The 20,048-nt window shown below is 43.7% G+C and overlaps 1 protein-coding gene across 11 annotated transcripts in view; it reads left to right on the top strand.

Annotated features, from left to right (window-relative positions):
• The window catches only part of NEDD4L (NEDD4 like E3 ubiquitin protein ligase), a 1,669,848-nt gene that overhangs the window by 607,401 nt on the left and 1,042,399 nt on the right, over nucleotides 1-20,048 (top strand). The window lies entirely within an intron of this gene.

Here is a 20,048-nt window from a genome sequence, read left to right on the forward strand (position 1 = left end):
TATAGTTGAACCACTTGTGAAATAGAGCCGTTTTGTGATTTTCCTGGGTCTACACATCACCTACATGTTCTCTATAATGTTGACTTGGTTTCTGCTTCGTCTTGAGATGTGCACTGTACCAAATGCATGGCCACCCCAGATTTTTCACCTATTTCTTGACCTTATTTTTGCTGGCTTTAATACTCTGCACTTTATCACTACTAAACAGTAGTAAAGTATCTGTATCTTATAGCCAAGTTTGTAGGAAACGCTTATTTTTATGTATTCACAAGTCCACTCTAAAATTTCCTTTTAAGCTCTAAAGGAATGGTGCTAGTATGTAAAAAGAATTAAGGCAAACTACATATTGAAAATAATGTGCCTCACAGTGAAATAATACCCGAAAGGTATTTTGCTTTGCCGGCTGGCCTGACCTTTCCTCAATGCACCTAGGTGGTATTCAAATCTTTAACTTCCACCTTCATTTAGGATAGGGCTGGAAAAAAAATTCAAAGTTTTATTCCCTGCTTAGTTTTTAAAATCTGAATTAATGGGGATATCAGAATTTTAAACAGAAATGTTACTTCTTAGACTTACTTTGACGCCTTGGCCAGAAATGGCTTAGCACTAGATTTGCGTGTCCTTGCTCCACGAGCTGGAATACAATAATTAGCTGTGAGACATAACACTGGATCAGAGGACAGTAGCTTGCCTCTGGGCCTAGGAAATGCCAGTGGGTGTTAACTGCAGACCGCTTAGCAAGGAATAGCTGGGAGTTCATGGAAAAAGGGCAGCTACCTCTTTGGACTTAGAAATGTCAAAGCTGGCTTCTCCTATTCATTTCCATGACCCGCTTAGACAGCGGGTCCCCAAAGACCATAGGAGCGACAACCAGTTCTGCCACCCATCTCAATACAGAGATGGAATACACATATTTTACTGGAAGAGGTAACAATTCTGGCTTAGGGGACAGTGGCCTGCCTCTGAGCCCAGAAAAGGCCAGTGGTTGTTAACCTCTGACCACATAGCTGGGATTACTTATCTGGGAGTGGACAGAAAAGGTTGGCAGAAAAAGGGCAGATTTAACACTACTTCTTTTAATTGTTTGATGCCCCTATTTGGTCAAATTATATTTGTTGTCAAAATGCACTTAATTCAGTGTTTTCAGTGCTGGTGAGCCAGTTGTGTGACAAAGCTAATAGTTTTGACTTTTGTGTAGTGAAAAATGTTTGGTGTTGAATTGGCAATGATGTTGTGATGCTTTCACATGAACAAAAATGCACTTAACAGCTAGGGATGTGAAGGGCATTCTCTCTCAAGCTGTCGAAATTGTTAACTTTAATTGGTAATTGATGTAGGTTCAACTCAAACTTCCCTTTAAAATGCATTGGCCTATCTGAAAGAACCTTTAATAAGGTATTTTGTTGTGAAAATACGAGTGAAATAAGACCAGAAACCTGAAGCTTGCCTGAAAACTATGATTGAAAGGTGTGTAGATAGTAACTAGCTTAGTTCTGAGAGTCTCTCTAAGAGTTTATCCAGAAAAGGTTGTTGGGAGTCTGGAGCTGGGTGGAGGAAGGAAGTATGGGGAGGAACCACTGCTAGGAGAGAAAGGAAGGATTGAGAACATGATGGAGAGGGTGAAGCGGAGCAGGAGTCGGAAACAGGGAGAGTACAGGGGAGAACCTTCACAGTGGAAATGAAATCATGGAGTAATATAATGAGCATTAAGGGGGGTATTCTTATATAAACACATTTTACAATCTAGAGAGGTTCTGGATAGAGAGAAGGGGCCATGGGTTCAGAAGAGGGAAACCTAATGTCATAGAATACCTATGGAGAAGGGTATGTCCACTCTGTACTGTCTTGGACTGCTGGATTCTTATCCAATGAAGTGAACCAAGAACATCCCTCTTAGACTCTCTTAGACTCTCATAGACCACACTTTGTTATAGAACCTGAAAACTCTCTGGTATTGACCCTTTGTCTCCTGTCTGCTAGTTGGTTCAGACGTATGTCTATGAAGCATCGAACAAACCTGGTAGCCTTTGAAAAAAACTTGTTTTAGCAAAGCAATTGCTGGTCCTGAGCTGGTGACAAAGGGCTCCCCAGATCCTCATATTAATATGCAAGCCTCAAATGGTACATGCTTAATAGGAAGTTTGAAGCAGGGACTTCTGCCCGGTTTCAGTGACCTTGTGAAAGAAATACCCAGTGAAAGAATAAATCTGAAGTTACTTGCATTGGGGGGGAGGGGCAAGTGATTTTAGGAAAGATGAGTTTGCCCTCAGAAACCCCCATATAGCATCAGATACCCCCCTCCACCCCACATACCAGTTCATCAAAAACGAGCGGGTAGCGGACAGCTTTTTAGTCTATTGTGGATGGACTAAATCCCGTCAACTCAAAGATGAGATCCAAGTAGCAAAACCCCGATGACAAAGGGCCTCACTCCTTTAGTTGGTCAAAAATTCACAAGACGTAATGATAGTAAGCATTGGTAATGCCCGTACATCTGGCTTATGAATGAAAATGCCTTGTGTGCGTTGATAGGTTTAACCACTCCATAATACATTTCTGTATTCATTTGGCCACTCATCTTTGCACTTCTTCATCCATTAATTCATCCACTGACTCATTCTGGCATTCACCCTTTGACACAACCACAATAAAACAGCACAAACTCAGCAAGATAAGCAATATAAATTAAAGAATAAGTAGAAAAAAGAAAACATGATACCTTTTCAATCAAGTAGGAATATCCTTGCAGTAACAAAACGAAATGTATCAGGTCCATCTTGCATTTTACGTAGTCTATCATTATTTTAAAGTTTCACCATCATGTTTAGAACCAATGTGTTGGTCATCTTAGAAAGGTAAAACAAGGATAAACTGTGGATGACAGCATTCCATCGTGGTTGCCTGGTTTAGAGTAAGTAGTAATGTGGGATTAAGCGCACTGCAGATAAAATTAGCGGCAGGCATGTGGCCCTTTAGTACTCTTGGGGGAGATTTAGTATCCTCTTAAGAAAAATTAAAGAGGGAAGAAGCTAAGGGATGAGAGTGAAACTATAAAACAAGGAAACCAGCCCTAATACTGAAGCACACTAATTTTCAGGTGGACGTGCATATGTGATCAGAAAATACTGTCATTCACCGGACAAGAGAGTCAATGACTGATAAGGATTGAACCATTTCCCATGCAGTACACTGTCATAGATGGTATTAGAGTATAACCTACACTGACCAATGGCAGAAGAGTTCTGACCCAAAGACCCTCTGTGTCTATATGGATGTATAATTATAAATGTGGATGGCTATATTAGTTAATTACTTTTTTATTACAAGATCCGTGCAGACATCCAAGTGTTCCATAATTACAATACAATTCTTCTACCCCTCGGGTGTGGCAAAGAAGTAAAACAGTACAAAAATCCTGTCGATTTGTGAGAGTTCATGTAACTAAATACTGGACTGCTGGCTTTAACATGGTGCAGAACAATTCACCCTTAAACATCTTAGGGTTTTGTCATATGTTTAACATGTTGTGAACTCCAGTTGATTCCGATCTGCTTCAAAAAATGCTCCACACAGTATTGATGCAAATAAATCCAGCTTTATTCCACAGAAGAAACTCCAGCCACCACCTCCTACCGCTCCAGGTAACTGTCTCTCAGAGTTTCATCCTCACCTATTTTCATTCTAAATCAGAACCCATTCAGAAGGGGAAGAGTTTATCATGTAGACTGGTTAACCAGGGATAAACATTACCCAGTGTAAGTAAAATACAAATATACACATTACCACACATGTATCACATTTAAATGAATCAGGCCTACTGCCTTTGTTATAACTTTTCCTAATAAACAGATCAGATCTATGGCATCTGAAAATACCTTTTCCTAGTGAACCAGTCAGGCTTGCAGTTGTTATAATTGACTTGTCACCATAACCAACTTAAACCTAAAGCATTTCGCTTAATCCTCCCACAGATCCGGCATACAGTAATAAAATTCCAAAGTATACAACATTACAATTGGAAAAGCAAAATACTCTCTCTCCTAATAGGGTCTAAAAGGATTCTTAAAGTCGGGATCTTCTACCCCACAATTTGGCGGAGACAGTAACCAACTCCAAAATACTCGTTTAGTACAGCAATTTGTGAGATTCAATGTAACAAAATACCTATCTGTAGGCTTTAATAAAAAGTAATAGTAATCCACCCTTAAATGCCTATTGATTTTGACTTATAGCTTTCACACTCAATAGGTCAGTCCTACTGCCTTTATCATACCTTTTCACCACAAACAATAAGGCCTATAACTTTTATTAATGGCTTGTCAACATAACCAATCCAGACCTACTGTGTTGAGCATTAGCTTTCCTCTGGTATATTGTCATAACATTACTAATAAGTAGAATTTTTGAGTTGTCAAAACAATGTAAAATCCTTCCTAGGAGAGCCTAATTATTGTTCTGCTCATCTTCTGTCCCCATGGTGTGTTCAGGTGGTTTACCAACACAAAAACCCTTGCCTATGATAGTAATTCCATGTCATAAAATACCTGTCTACAAGCTTTAGTGCAGTGTAATAATTATCCATTCTTAAAAGCCTATTGTGTTTAACGCATGCTTTTCACAATATATAAATCAGGCCTGCTGACTTAGCCATAAGTTTTCATGATAAGCCGATGAAATCTATAGCACCTTTATTACTTTTCCCAATGAACCGATCAGCCTATAGCATTTACCATTGACTTGTCACCTTGACCAATGCAGACCTACTCAAGTGCACATAAACTGGTAACTATCATGCCTTAATACTACATTACAAATATGTAGAAAAATACAGTTTCCATAATAATATACAATCCATCTCAATTGTGCCGAACAAGAATCATGTCCTTGAAACTTCCAGGGTTTGTCAGGGTGGGTGGCCAGTACCAAAACCCTTGCCTATGACAGTAGTGTGTGACATTACATGTCACAAAATATCTGCTGTAGCCTCCAACACAGTGTAATAACAACCCACTGTTAAAAGTGTAGTGGCCCAGTAACAAAGCTGGGCCTACTGCCTATGTCATAACTTTTCATAATAACATATCAAGACATCGGACACAACTTTTTCCTAGTGCTCCAGACAGGCCTATAGCTTATCACCTTAACTAACTCAGGCCCACCCATGGCAAGCATCGGACACAGTCTTAGAAATAAAAAGGTATACAAAATGACAGTTGCAAAGCAAAATGCTTTCTCTCCCAAAAGGGTCTAACAAGGATTCTCGTATAGCCAATATTTTATATCCATGGTTTGTCACGGAGTAGCCAACATCAAAACCCCTGCCTTCTACAATAATCTGTGAGATTCCATCTAACAGGTACCTTCTCTGCATATGTCCGACCTACTGCCTTTATTATAACAGTTCATAATAGATCAGGCCTTGCATATCCAACTCAGTCCTGTAGTGCGCGGGTCCCTAAAATTAACCAGAACACAATCGCCTGTGATGGTTTTTCTACTGCGTCCCACCCAAGCTATCCTACGTACCATCAGTACTTCACTTTTGACATTGTGCGGTAGGGGCCTATTATAATTGAGCCACTGGGTCACTTTATTTTTTAAGCACATAAATGATTCCTGACCTGAGTTGCTAATTTCAGGAATACCTGTCAATACCACCACATATGAACTGGTTTCATGCGGTAAATCAATTCTTTTCGCAACCTGGGGTGTAAAATTAGGTAGAGACTCTCCCTCCTCTATCGTGTCTGAGGTGGACGTACTCAAATTGACAGCCGGTACTGCCCCAGCACCAACTCCTGCGGCCACAGCTGCCATGTTTGCAGCTGTGATAGGGGGCCCGGCAGTAGGAGAATGAACTAGACTCGTGACCCCAATGGGCACAGAACTGGTTTGGGCTGTATCCGCCGACTGCATTTTTTTCTTCCTTTTTACCCCATTCCCAGCCATAGCCTGTTGTAGCTGGGAGAGCTGAGATTCCATGCGAGCTAGTCTCTGATCTAACGGATCAAGCGCAATCTTTAATAAGGACCCCAGTCTCTCTATGAGGATATCGTCCTCCCCCTTAGCCTCCCCCATGCACTGAACCTGCTCCGGAGTCGTGGGTCCTTTTGAAGCTGGAGATGACAGGGATAAGTCAGTGTCCGAGCCAATCAAGTCATTCAAGGTAGGACCTCCCTTGGGTTTTAAGGATGTAACACTGCCAGTCCGGCCCTTCGCTGTTCTAGTCTTCCTGTGACAAATCACTTTAGTGGCAGCCCGCTTCCTCTTGTATTTTGCCGCTCTTTGATTCCCCCTCGATGGATTTGCCGGTGATTTCAGGGGCGAGGTAGGCAAAGATGAAACCTCTGGTACCCCAGTTGCCTCTGGAATTGTGGAGCCTATAGTTGAAGAGATGTAGCCATCGTCCTGAGGAGCATGTACCAGGGCTGGGACGCAGGTGGTATTGGTATGATTGTTGTGCACAGGCGTCCGAGCATTGGCAAGGTGGCCCAAGGAAGATCGTTTAGCCATTGCTAGGTCCTGAGACACTCTGCGCTCCATGAGGATAATACCCTGGTCAATCACTGAGTTTGCCCTAATGATAAAATTGTCTAAAGTGCCAGTAACAAACCCTCTACTGGCCATTGTATTGCTCCTTGTTCCCCGAGCAGCCATATTAGAGATATCCCCAGCAGTACTTACTGTGGCAGATGTAATACAATTCTGGAGCCACAAAGAGGACGGCCACAGACAGCCCGCCCTTGTCCCGGGCTGCTCTCGGGGGTGGTGGTGGAATAAGTAGCGTCAGTAGGGGAGGCGTTGCTCTATCCCAGCGGCAGATGTGCGCAGCAAAAAGGATTTTCGAGTCCTTAATTAAATAATGCGCCTCTTTTGTCTTTCGCAGCAGCGGGCCCCCAGTGTTCTCCACTCAGCCTCCATATCAGGCAGTCACCTCGAGCCCACGCTGGCCTCCTCCTTGCAAACGTAAAGGGCACAAGCTCAGCACTCCACAGGACGCAGCGGCACACTGAACCCTCTCTCCTGCCACGGGATGTGTGCTTCCGCCGCCACAATCGTAAAATACAACTATTATAATTTTAGGCAAAGCTCTGAAGTTAGGCCTGTTCCGTCTCAAACTGCTAATCCAGCCCTCGTTTTATTTTATTCTTCGCATTCACTTTGTTTTCATACTAAACTACAAGTCCCAGAGTGCTAAGCGGTTTATCCTGACACTTGGATTGGGTTGGGTCGGGGCCTCTAGACGTACCTTTGAGCACCCTACGGTAAGACGTTGCCGTGACTTAGGGACATGTAGTGTAGAAAGCAGACGTAAGTTTCACGCAAGAATCAGCCGCATTCCACAAGCCCTTGTCGTGCTGCCTGTAACACGGGGACCCCAGTCTCCTGCTATTTACTTTCCACGGGGTTAGAGGCGATAACCGCCACTCGAGATTTGGACTCAATTCCCGGGGAAGCCAAGCGTGAAGGTGCTGGCAGCTCGAGACGCCACAACCACGAGAGCTGCGTGTGGCCAAAAGCGGGACCCCGCCACTTGCTCCGAAGCGTTCCTCCGTCACTAGGGCACCTCGGGTTCCTGCACTTCTATCGTTCGTCGTTCGGGGCTCAGTCTCCCCCGAGGCACCTGTCAGCGCGCCGCCACCCGCAAGAGCAGCAGTTCCAGGGAACCCCAGCGGCATAGAGCATCAATAACGCATACACAGTTGACACGTGGTGAGGAATCGAGTCGCTTCAGCCGCGGAGTCCAATCAAGAAAAAGAGGGCAGGAGCAGAAGGACGAAGTGGGCAGGAGTGAATGTCCCAGCAGGCCTCAGGAGCCCTGGAGCCAGCTGCTGAAAGGTTTCAGATTGCCATGTGTGACAATTTAAAAATTTTAGTGAAATTATGAGTGACAATTCAACGACTATAAGTGACACTTTCTCACGTGCACAAATCATGCAATGAAGATGAGGGAAACTTCTAAATATCAGAAATTACAGCCATTTGAGCAACAAGAAACTCCAAGAACTTCTTGAAACTGCTGCAGAGCACCCCTGTTAACGGTCACGCACTGACCCTGAAGATAATACCCAACTACAGTGGTCTGGTGTCTTAGATGAGACTCACAGAGCTGGGCAGCTGCCTGCTTGGCTGCGGCCGCTACTGATCAAATCAAGTGAGACTGCAGAGATAAAACTAAACCAGGACTCAGGCTCACTGACTCTGGAAGGATGATCAGACAGAGCAGCCCTGCAGATCGATGCTGTTTGAGTGAAATAATTTTTTTCAGATGAGATCATGACTCATGTAGTTAGTAATGGGTGCTACGGGCAAGTGGGTGTGAATACCTGACGCAGTGCATTGTAGGACTAAGGTGAAGGGTGGGCTGTAATAATGCAAAGGGTTCCTCAGTTCTTACCTCTCTGCGTAGGTGCTGTCTCACCTTCTGGCTGGCCTTCCCTTATTATTTCTTTTTTCGAGAACTACTTGTTCCTACATTCACAGCCTTTCTGTCTCGCGTGACCCCCTATCCCTAAGTTGTCCCACTAGTTGTTTATTGTGCCATCTCCCTCTGTGTTTGTTCCCTTTACACCATGGCTCTCAGTCCCTCCTGATCATGTAGGGTGCCGCTGAAGTCGCGAGTGACCCCTGGATTATATGGTCCCTCAGGTTAAAATACTTGAGTTGCTGTGACTTTTATTTTGGTACCATTTTGCATGCTCATGCTAACCTGTATAGTGTCACCTACTAAAACAGTACTTACTTGTAGAGTTGACTAATGCGGTCTGTGTCAGACTGCACTGTTGCTGCATTGATGCACTGACTCTGCAGCCTGTTCTTCTTCATCTAGGTTAGCTGGGCTGCTGACCACTGGCTCGTCCCGGCCCCCGGCGCCGCTGGCCAGCTGAGCCGCAGTAGTGTCAAGTGTTTGCGCCCGCCGGCCGCGAATCGATGTGACGGATCTGCATGCTCTTGCACGGCGGGCGGCCATTGAGAGAGCTGCTTTTTTTTATTATTATTTTTACTATCCAGGTATTTCCTTTAATGTCCCATATAATTTCCATTTTAAAGTGCAGGAGCTGTTAGAAATTGATACAGAGGTGACCACTGGTGTCTGCACAAGGTAGGCGGTTTAGAGCCGGTCTTTTATAATCCTAATAGCGTCCTGACAGCAGCGAGCCGAGGCCGGCCTGTTGAGGGCTGATGATGTCTAGGACACAAGGGATTTACAATTTACATACTTGCTTAAGTGTAATTACTACCTGGGGAGTAGAAAGGAAGGGATGGTAATAGGAAAGGAGAGAAGCAAGACTCGAGTCTCGTCAACTTGAGTCGCGTTCCCCGCCGCTTCTGCCTACTTGCTCTTCCGGACGTGACGCCACTGTACTGGCACATCCCGGATATTAATACTGGCCCCCATGGTGTGCCACAGTGTGACTGACAGCAGTAGCATTGACTGCTCTGAGGGCAGCCCCCCTCCCCCCCCCCCCCAATTGGCAGCAGTGAGTGAGTCCACTGTGTTAAAGCCGTGCCACGCCGGCGCCGCAGACAGAATATTGCCGCATTGTTGCCAGGCGACTCAGGCAAGGCAGAGATTTGATACATTGTAGTGCTCTCAGCCACTCCAGAGCTGAGAGCAGATGGATTTAACTATTTAGGAACTCAGCCCAGCAACTCAGCACGTGTCTTGGGAGCAGCAGAGCCGGTGCACAAGGGCCGCTGGTGGCGCACGCTGGCAGGTGACAAAATGTGTGACAATGCATTTCAGTGCGGTGATGCGGCACACCGCACTGAAATGCGTGAGCGTCACACCTGATGCGTGATACTTGGCAGGACTGAGTTATATACATGGTGTCCCACATGGCCAATGTAGATTGCACTGTTATTGAGTTTGAGTATTTAATTTTTGTGGAATAAAAATAAAACCACAGACCATAAAGATTGTGTTGGTGCATGACGGCTTTTAAACGAGATTCCGAGCATAACTAGCTAACTTTACCTTATCTGAACTCTAGAAAGAGGCTGCGTACGTTTTGGCACCGCGCCGTGACGCCACTTGGAGCTGACTGAAGATTTATGACTCAGTCCATATCCAGTCACTTTCAGTCTCGAGGCGTGCGCGCGAACCATAACCCGACTTGCAAAGCACAAACCTTTGAATACATTTCCTTCATTTATTCGCTTGCACGGCAGCAACACGGATTTTTTTTTAAATGTTGCAGTAACACATTTGCTCCAAAATGAGGGACTGCTGTCGCCAAACTTAACAGGCTGTCATCACTTATTTTTATTTTGTTTAACTGGTGACATCTTAAAGCTGTTGCCTGTGTGAAAAGAGTGGATCTAAACAAATTACGCTTCCCCGATGCCATGCGTTCGTAGATTTTGTTTATGGTAAATATACGAAAACCCTTTTCCTTCACATAGAGCGTTTGCAATTAAAGCTGCTCTAATATATCTAAAATTAAAGCAACGCTGTATTAATGGGTTTTGATTAAACGGATGACCCTCCACGTTCGTATGTTTCAGGGAGTTAACAGTTCTAGAACATCCCTTCCTAAAAAGTGTGAGAGGGCGATTCCTTTATTACTCATGACTACATCAAAGTTTGAAACCCATGACACAACAGTGAAATGTCTCTTGATCTAAAAACCCCAGATTATGAACAGGAGCACAGTGCCTGGGGAGTTCTATTCTCACCATCCTGTTTTCAGGTCAGTCCCCGTCTCATTCTGAAATGAGAAAGGTCTGCTAAAAGGTCCACTTTTTTTAAAAGGACAGGCCATAGCCATGATATACAGAAATGGCTGATAAGCCTGTGCTTAAGGTCAACGCCCTTTACCCACCGTATAACGCTAAGGTGTGCAAAGTATTTCAAATATCACTGTCACGAAACTTAAAATAAAAAAATAAGATCCTCGGTCAGGTTTTTTAAGCTAGTGGCAATAAAAAAAACATAAATGTGGCCTGCAAAGTCCTTCAAGGTCTTTAATTCTCCTTTTAAGCAATTCAACAACGAGTATGTCTTTCTGGAGAGTATTTTCTAACTTTGCTTCTCAGCTTTTCTTGATTTTAATTCCAAGTTTGATGTGGTGTAATGTGCTACAAAATGCCTTTGTTTCCAAACGTTCCACTCCAGAGCCTCTTTTGGTTCTTCCTGTGTATCATTGGCCTTCCAACTTGCCTGATTGTGAGTCACTGTGTTGTGTGATGAGATGGAATTGAGTTCAACATCTCCTTCCTAACGGTGGTTTCAAGATCTAACCCATTGGCCAAAATGGTGTGCTGTGATATTATATGGCGCCCATCACACTGGTTACTGAGCCTCAATACTTTCACTTTGACAGCCCTTGAATACACTTTTTCTGCAGGGAATAAAATAGCCCTCCGCATAATATGAAGGATAAAGGCATCTCTTGTTCAGCTAAGCTCAGGGCCTTCCAAAGCAAGAGAAGGTAGAATGTGTGGGTACTACCCATGTTCGATAGTACACCCGTGGTGAAAATGTTACGATTAGGTGAGTGTAAAGTAACCATCTTTCTACACATTGGGCTTCTCTAGTGCCTGAATAATTCACTCTAACAAAGAAGATGTTGGGTTCTTGGGCCTACAACAAGACTATTTTACTGAATGTGTTACTTATGTATTCCTTTATGCTCATGTCTCTACCCTAATTGTATTACACTCAAGATGTGTTACTAGGCCCTGTGCATTTTTGCTAATATGATAACTATTGAACTCACCAGGAAATGCTTCATGGGTGGGAATTGCCCCCTGCTCCAGCACGTATGGCATACCTGTTTGGTTTAAATCTGTTTAGTTGTTTTTCAAATAATACACATAAACAAAGTCATGTTACATAGAGTGTTGCCATCGTTTTATAATGTATTTTGCTGGATGATGGCTATATATGCAAAGTTACGAACAACGCAATGGTATAAGCTTTAACAGTGTAGCACTGGTATGCATAAAACGTTCCCATGAGTGATCGCTGGCAAATGTTCTACGATTGACCCACTTGTAATTACACATCTAAACTGTTTGCTTCAGACAAACATAATATAGCAAAAGCCGTATATACAGCTGCCTAAAACGCATTTGTCAAGTCGACAGATCTCATCTCTCCAATGCTACGTGCATTATATATATTCAACCAAGTGAGTGCAGGCTCCCATATCTATGGCTACCACCATTGCCTTAAATGTCAATAGAGGGTAGGGTACAGCTAATAGCAGTGTGCCAAAAGCAGACGATTCGGGAGGGATGACTGTGTGTCTTCCAAAAGCGACAATGCGGCATCAGGCCTTTCTTTATAGCAGTTGCAGGGCCTGGTCCCGACCCGACCCCTGCTGCAGTACCGCCGGGGAGCGTTCCCTGGTTGCTACCTGTTTTGGCAGTTGTGATTTTCAAGGCATCTCTAGCGCTCCTTTTTGGCTGATATCAACTTGTCAATATTTTGTAGCCAATTATTTATTAACTCTTGCAACTAGTTATCAATAGTTAGAAATAAAAAGCATACATATTGACAGTATTAACAATAACCCTAACATTGTTTTTCACCTTAACTTGAACCCACTGTATACTTTTTAATTTGCCATTGATGTCCCTTGCTTCTATCAGACGCCATAGGGCAGGTGTATTACTTTGAAGATGGCCACTGTTTCCAACAAAAAATCCACGTTGGGCAGTGGCAGCCCCCCTCTACAGATCTAGACTGGAAGCAATTCAAAGGCATTTTCTTTATTTTAAATTAGTCTGTCATTCGCCATGGTTTTTCCAGGTGCCGGTTTCTTTGTTACATTTTAATCTCTATTACTGAGTAATCTTGCACTTTACTTCCTTTATTAATAGCAATCCCCATTTGTTCAAGATTCTGTGTAAAACCCCTAAAATGTTTCCCGAGTCCATATGCGTTGAGAGCTGATTCTTAGTCAATCACTATGGGGAGTTTGCAAACTTGGAGCCGAAAAGCAGAGCTGTGTCTGAGATCTTGGGCCATCCTATTTTTTTCTTTTCCTTTTTCCTAGGACAGATGCTACAATTCGTTGTACAATTATCAACTTTAATACTTGTTACTTAAACAGTAATAAACTAACAATAATGTTAGACGCCTAATGTACAGTACCTCTTTTACCATCCATCTCTGGTTATCATACGTAAAACATTATCCTTCTGTAAACAATTCCCTTTCTTGGTTCTGCTCTTCAACTCTTCCGCTCTCCCGTTAGCTACTCATATCTATGTGCCTAGTTCTCACTTTATTTCTTTTAATGGAACATTTATATAGAGCTCTGCTACCCTACTCTCACTGGGTCTAGTTCGAGCTATATAAAACTCTATAAATAATAAATAAAATAAACTCCCAGATAACCCTTACTAGCCACCTTGGCAGGTGAAGTCAACCCATTGGATACCTTCAGAGATTGATGCTTTCTACAGCAGCTTCTACTTTTACCCACAAACCCTTGGAAGCGTCACCCCGTAAAGTATTGCTGGTCTTGCGTGCCCTCTTGAATACGCTCAGCTCTAACAAGGCCTCTTTAGGCCTGGACATGCTGGAGATTAGTGACCTGACTTTGCACTGTAGTCTGCATCTCCCCTTTATGGAGGGTCATCTACAGAGTGGCAGCTTTGACAACCTTTTGTTTGTCAATGCTGGCGCTCCCCAGTGCATCGTTTGGAGGCCATCTTGCAGTTATAGCCACCCTTTTTTTGATCCATGGTATTTTTGCCTAGAGAATGAAGTGTTTCGCACGTGACTAGAGTGCTTTTTCTAGCACCATTCAACACCCATTTTAGTGTTATTGAAGGACATTTAATCGATTTCTGTTTCATCGTGTTCCTCCAGCATATAACCATACTCCTGTTCGAAAGCCATTCATTACTGTTCTGTCCTTAGTTACATGTCAGTTTGCTTTTTAGGTCTTGGCAAGCGTGGCTGCGCACATGCGCAGCTAGCTCGGCGAGATTTAATGATTCTGAGGGAATTCTGTAAAGGGCTTCAAGCCCCCCCCCCCCTCTTTCCCATTGGCTGGCGTCACTGTTTATGCTAAACGGTGGCCAGCCATTGGGAAAGAGTACTTTGTGACGTGGACTTTTCCATTTTTCAGACGGCCCACTTGGATGGGCTCGTCTAACTTCCTCCCGTCGCAAAAGCTTTCTTATCTTTATGGGGCCATGTGTTTCAAACACATGGCCCCATAAAGACAAGCTCCGGTGCGATCTCCCCCTCCCCTTTTTTGCCTCTTCCTCGCTCTCTCCACCCCCCTCTACCAGCCCCCTAAGTATTGGTATCATATTGCACAGCCTCTCTGGTTGCGGCCCGTCGGCTCCCTAACCGGTAATTCTTTCGCACTGGCCATCCCGAGGCAGAAACACATGGTGAGCCTCGCGGGTAATAGGCCGGGGTCGCCTGCACAGGTAGCTCGTTGCGGTTCGCTCCCTCCAGGCTCCAGTTGGCAAGGCTAGGCCGTCCCACCCCTTTACACCCGGGCAAGGCAGGCAGCAGGACAGGGCAGCAGACTCACAGAGGTATTTGGGGGTGACAAACAGCGTTGGGTGGGCCCGTGGGAGGGGGGGGGGGCGGGGTAACATGGGTTGATCGGGAGCATGGTGCAGAATTAATTCAAGGCTGCTCCAGAAAGAGAGGGACGCCTCGGGCTACACCTTTGAGGGGACATAACCATTGTCATTCTGTCACCAAGGGTTACGGATAAATCGCCAAAGAACCGATCGGGAGGACAGACGGAGACTACCGGCCCGAGCAAGCCGCTGAATTAGTGAGTGTTGAGCATGGGCCGAGCTGCGGCTGGGGGGGCGGCGTGATACCAAGCCGTGAATTAGCGTGTACCGTGCGCACACACAACACATAGCTTCAGAGGGATATCTGCAGCAAGACTCTCTACTACTCACTACTCCTCTCTACTACTCACTCTCCTATTCTCTACTACTCTCTCTCTACTACACACTCTCTACTACTCTCTCTCTACTACACACTCTCTACTACTCGCTCTCTCCTACTCTCTACCTACTACCCTACTACTCTCTACTCATTACTACTCTCTACTACTCACTACTACTCTCTACTAATCACTCTCTACTACCCTTTACTACTTTATACTACTCTCTACTCTCTCTCTACTACTCTCTCTCTACTACTCACTCTCTCCTACTCACTACTCTCTCTACTACTCTCTACTACGCACTCTCGACTACTCTGTACTACTCACTCTCTATTTTCTACTACTCTCTCTACTACTCTCTACTAGTCTCTCTACTACTCACTCTCTCCTACTCACTACTACTCTCTACTACTCTCTACTACTCTCTCTCTACTACTCACTCCTACTCTCTCTCTACTACTCTCTACGACTCTCTACTACTCACTGCTACACTCTTTGCTACACTCTCTACTACTCTCTGTACTACTCTGAACTCTGTACTACTCACTCACTACTACTCTACTACTCACCCTCTACTACTCACTCCCTACTCTCTACCTCTCTACACCTCTCTCTGCCTCTCTACCTCTACCCCTCTACCCCTCTACCTCTCTACCCACACACATATGCATATATATATGCATTTATATATATTTATGTATATATATATATGAGAAGAAAAGGGTGCCCCCGTTTTGAGAAGCACTTGCAGGAAGCACTCGTAGTTCAGGGAAGGCTTCTGCATTCACTGCGCCACCTTACGCGTTTCGGGCAACGCCCTTCGTCAGAGGTATGCTGTGCGCGGCTCACCAAACACATGACTCCAGGTATTTTCCCTCTTTTATTTCATTTACAGAACACGACTCAGGTGAATGTATCCAAAGCATTATGGGACTTGGAGTTCAAACATTCAAACCCAGGTGGGCTGTTGGTGAGATACGAGTCACAGTTCTTTACAGCACGATGATCGCACTTTTGAATCCTTCTCGCTCCTCCTGCTCCTTGCCGCTATCGTTTCCAATGCCGGCGGAACCAAACTGCATGGCGGTGCTCCTCCCGACCTGGGCTTGGCCGTATATATGAGAAGAAAAGGGTGCCCCGTTTTGAGAAGCACTCGCAGGAAGCACTCGTAGTTCAGGGAAGGCTTCTGCATTCACCGCGCCACCTTGCGCGTTTCGGGCAACGCCCTTTGTCAGAGGTATGCTGTGCGCGGCTCACCAAACACATGACTCCAGGTATTTTCCCTCTTTTATTTCATTTACAGAACACGACTCAGGTGAGTGTATCCAAAGCATTATGGGACTTGGAGTTCAAACATTCAAACCCAGGTGGGCTGTTGGTGAGATACACTCACCTGAGTCGTGTTCTGTAAATGAAATAAAAGAGGGAAAAACATTCTCTCATTCTCCTCAACTGTTGAGCATTCTACAATATTGCCACAACAATGTCCTTCAGCATAGGCTCGATGAATGAGTTGGACTGACTGTATCTACCGTGAAATGAAGGAGTTCTTTCGTATCCACTCTAGCCAAAATTCAGAATTAAAGCGTCTGAATCATCCTCCTACACTCTACTATTGCGCTCTCCATTCCTGACTCCTAGTTACCATTTACATGCAGTTCCTGTTCAGCTTCTGTACCAATACAATGTGAACCTTCTGATGTATACCAAACTCCATGGCTTAATGGGTCTGAAAAATTGGATAGCATTAGAATAGTCTTGAATCCTGTGTTCTGAAAGAAAGCCTTGTGTGCAAGAGTTGATGCAACACCGAGGTCAAGGTCTTTGGAAGAGCCGCATCAGATCAGTTACCTTACATCTGGCCACTGAATTTAGGTCTAAGTCCTTCTATGATTGCCTCAGTGATAATATTAGGAATCCTGTATGACTGTGATCTCTCCATCCATCATCTTCCAAGGGACGAAGAACATCAAATTGCCTTTTTCCCTTCCTTTCTTGTATATGGACCAACAGAATCCCTGCTGATAGCATGACCTTGATATTGTCATGTCATTTCCGGTGAACCCCCACCCCACCTTCTGAAGAAACTCATGAGCAGGCTGAAAGGGCCCCAAATGCCAGCCGCCATGATGTGCCTGGTACTACTCAGCAAGGGGCCACATCAAACTGGTGTTGATAGCACTTCACTCATTCCTAGTAAAGGTGATAATTATGCACTGTGCTGTGGACATTGATTGTAAGTTTACTGCAGTAATGTTCCAGGATACCTACAGAACCTTGAACCTGGCTATGGCCCTCGTAGGAGTCTAAGATCGACAACTACACACCTGATCTCACAGACAACCTCTAATTACTGAAACATGAATGGAAGACCCTCCGAGTTAAGGCCTAGGTTTTGATTTTATCACTCTGTGCATCCTATACAAAACCACTAGGTTTATTGGTGTGGGTGTGTGGGTGTGTGTAGTGGTGTGTGTGTAGTGGTGTGTGGGTGTGTGTGTAGTGGTGTGTGGGTGTGTGTGTAGTGGTGTGTGGGTGTGTGTGTAGTGGTGTGTGGGTGTAGTGGTGTGAGCAAGGCAGGAGATACTGCCGAAATGCGTTACAGCGAGAAATAATAAAAATATTCAAAAATTATATCAAGCCTGCTGTGTCGGTGTCTGGGTTGGATGCAAAACTGGAAATTGGAGTGTGTGTATATATATATGTATATATATATATATATATATATATATATATATATATATATATATATATATATATATATATATATATATTCACTGAAAAAAAACCATAGGTTTCATGCACGTTATAGTTAGGAATTGGCATTTATAAAACCTTAGAAATTCACTGAAAAAACCATAGGTTTTGGGGGCGTTCTAGTTAGCTGGACATTTCCCTCGTACAAAACCCTTGATATTCCCCTGTTTTAGTTAGTTCAGCTAACTATAACTCGCGCCCCCGCAATGCACTGCTGATGACGTCACATATTACATCACTCATTACATGGTCAGTGACATCACTGATGACATCATCCATTGAGTGTGTTTCTGAACTGTTTTATTATGTTTAATATATATATAGGGAAAGGCCTGTTGAAAAATAAGTGGGTGTACAAGTGTATGAATGGATGATTTTCTAGGTGCATAACTGACTCTATAAGTGAGTCATTAAATGTATCTTACTGCAGACTAGTGACTAAACTGTGTGAATTGTTTGTATGTGTCTGTGTGTTGGTGTATATGTGGCTGCATGGTTTTTTGAATAGCTATATGAGTGTCTATATGGGTTATTGATTGGTTGTCTGAGTATCTGTATGGGTGCCTGAGTGTTTGTGTGGGTAGGGTGTGTGTGACTCTGACTAGATGTGCGAGTGGGTGATTCAGTGAGTGCATGTTTTTAAGAGTGTATCTGTGATGGACTGTATGGTTGGGTGAGTGTATGTATAGGTGTGTTAGTGATTGAATGTATATCTCAGTGGTACATGTGTGAGTAACTACATATGTGAAAGGCAGTATATATGTGTGTAAGAGTATATACGTGGGTATATGTGAGAGTGTGTGATTGTGAGAGTGGCTGTATGGATGAGTGTGTGCTTGTATCAGTGATTGTATAAGAATGTGGTACTATTTTTATGAGTAAGTGAACTTGTGTATGTATAACTGCATAGGTGAGTAAATGGGAGTGTGATTAATTATTTGCATGACTGACTAGGTGTGTGAGTATGTCTATGGATGATTGGCGGTGTCTGAGTGTCTATATAGGTATATAAATGCATATGATAGTCCTGTACTGACTGACTGTAAGTATGAGTGACTCTACAGGTGAGTGAGTGGAGGTGTGTGTAGACCTAAGAGTCAATGAGTGTGTATGTAGTTATTGCTATTGGAGTATCTATGGTTTTGAGAATGGAAGTCTGAAATTTTGAGTCGGTGTATCAAAGGTTATATTAGGGTGTGAGAAGATGCACTATTTTATCACATGGATGACGTCATCAGTGATGTCATTTGAGATGTCATCAGTGATGTCATCCGTGATGTCACTGACATGTCATAAGTGATGAAATATGTGACGTCATCAGCAGTGCATTGCGGGGGCGCGAGTTATAGTTAGCTGAACTACCTATAACAGGGGAATTTCTATGGTTTTGTACGAGGGAAATGTCCAGCTAACTATAACGCCCCTGAAACCTATGTTTTTTTCAGTGAATTTCAAAGGTTTTTTAAATGCTAATTCCTAGCTGTATCAGGCCTGAAACCTATGTTTTTTTCAGTGAATTTCGAAGGTTTTTTAAATGCTAATTCCTATCTATAACTTATCTCTGAAGATATTATGTTTAATGATTTTGATTGGATTTCTATATTTTTCAAATTCAGTGTCATTTCATTAATTACATTTTTGTTAAAATACTTTTTTATCATCATTCTTAAATGTATTTTTTCAATTAATTCTTTTAAAAATTAAAAAATATGATTTGAACTTAATGGGTTTTTAAAACATATTTTTTTATATTTTTCAAAATATTTTTTTAACTATAAGTGCAAAACTTTATTTTATATATATTTTTCAATGTTTTTGGATCCGCGAACCCACCGCGAGAGGATCCGTGCATCCAACGCGTTAGGATGCGCGCACCATGCGCGCATTTCGCTGTTTTTGTTTTTTTTTAAAAGGGAATCCCCCTAAGCACCTCTAGAGGGTCAGAGTATTTCCACTCTGCCCCCTTTATATGTTGTACACACTTATTCCCCTTGCTTCTTCAGCCTCGCTTTTACCGAGGCAGAAAATGGCCGCCAACAGTTCCTGGTTTCGAATGTAGAGAGACACTCGACAGCCAATTAGCATTCAGTGCGCGATCGGGAGGGTGCGTGCTCGGTTCGGGGAGGGTGCGCGTACGGTGCGGGTACGGTCCGCAGATCCTCCGCGGCCATAGAGATCACTAACTTTTTACCTTAATTTTCTCAGGAACTACTGAACAGATTCACACCATATATGCAAAAGGCACGAGTCCAAACTGAGGACTACCTCTTTTCCAAATTTGGTGTCATTCCGTTCAGCGGTTCGGGCTGTAGCTGCGTCAACCGATCCTATGGGAAATTGCATAGGGAAAATGCGTTTTGGGACCCCCCTTTTTTCTCGGCCCCCGCTTGACGGATCACCACGAAACTT

The sequence above is a fragment of the Triturus cristatus genome, chromosome 2_1 (assembly GCF_964204655.1).
Source record: "Triturus cristatus chromosome 2_1, aTriCri1.1, whole genome shotgun sequence".
NCBI lineage: Eukaryota > Metazoa > Chordata > Amphibia > Caudata > Salamandridae > Triturus > Triturus cristatus.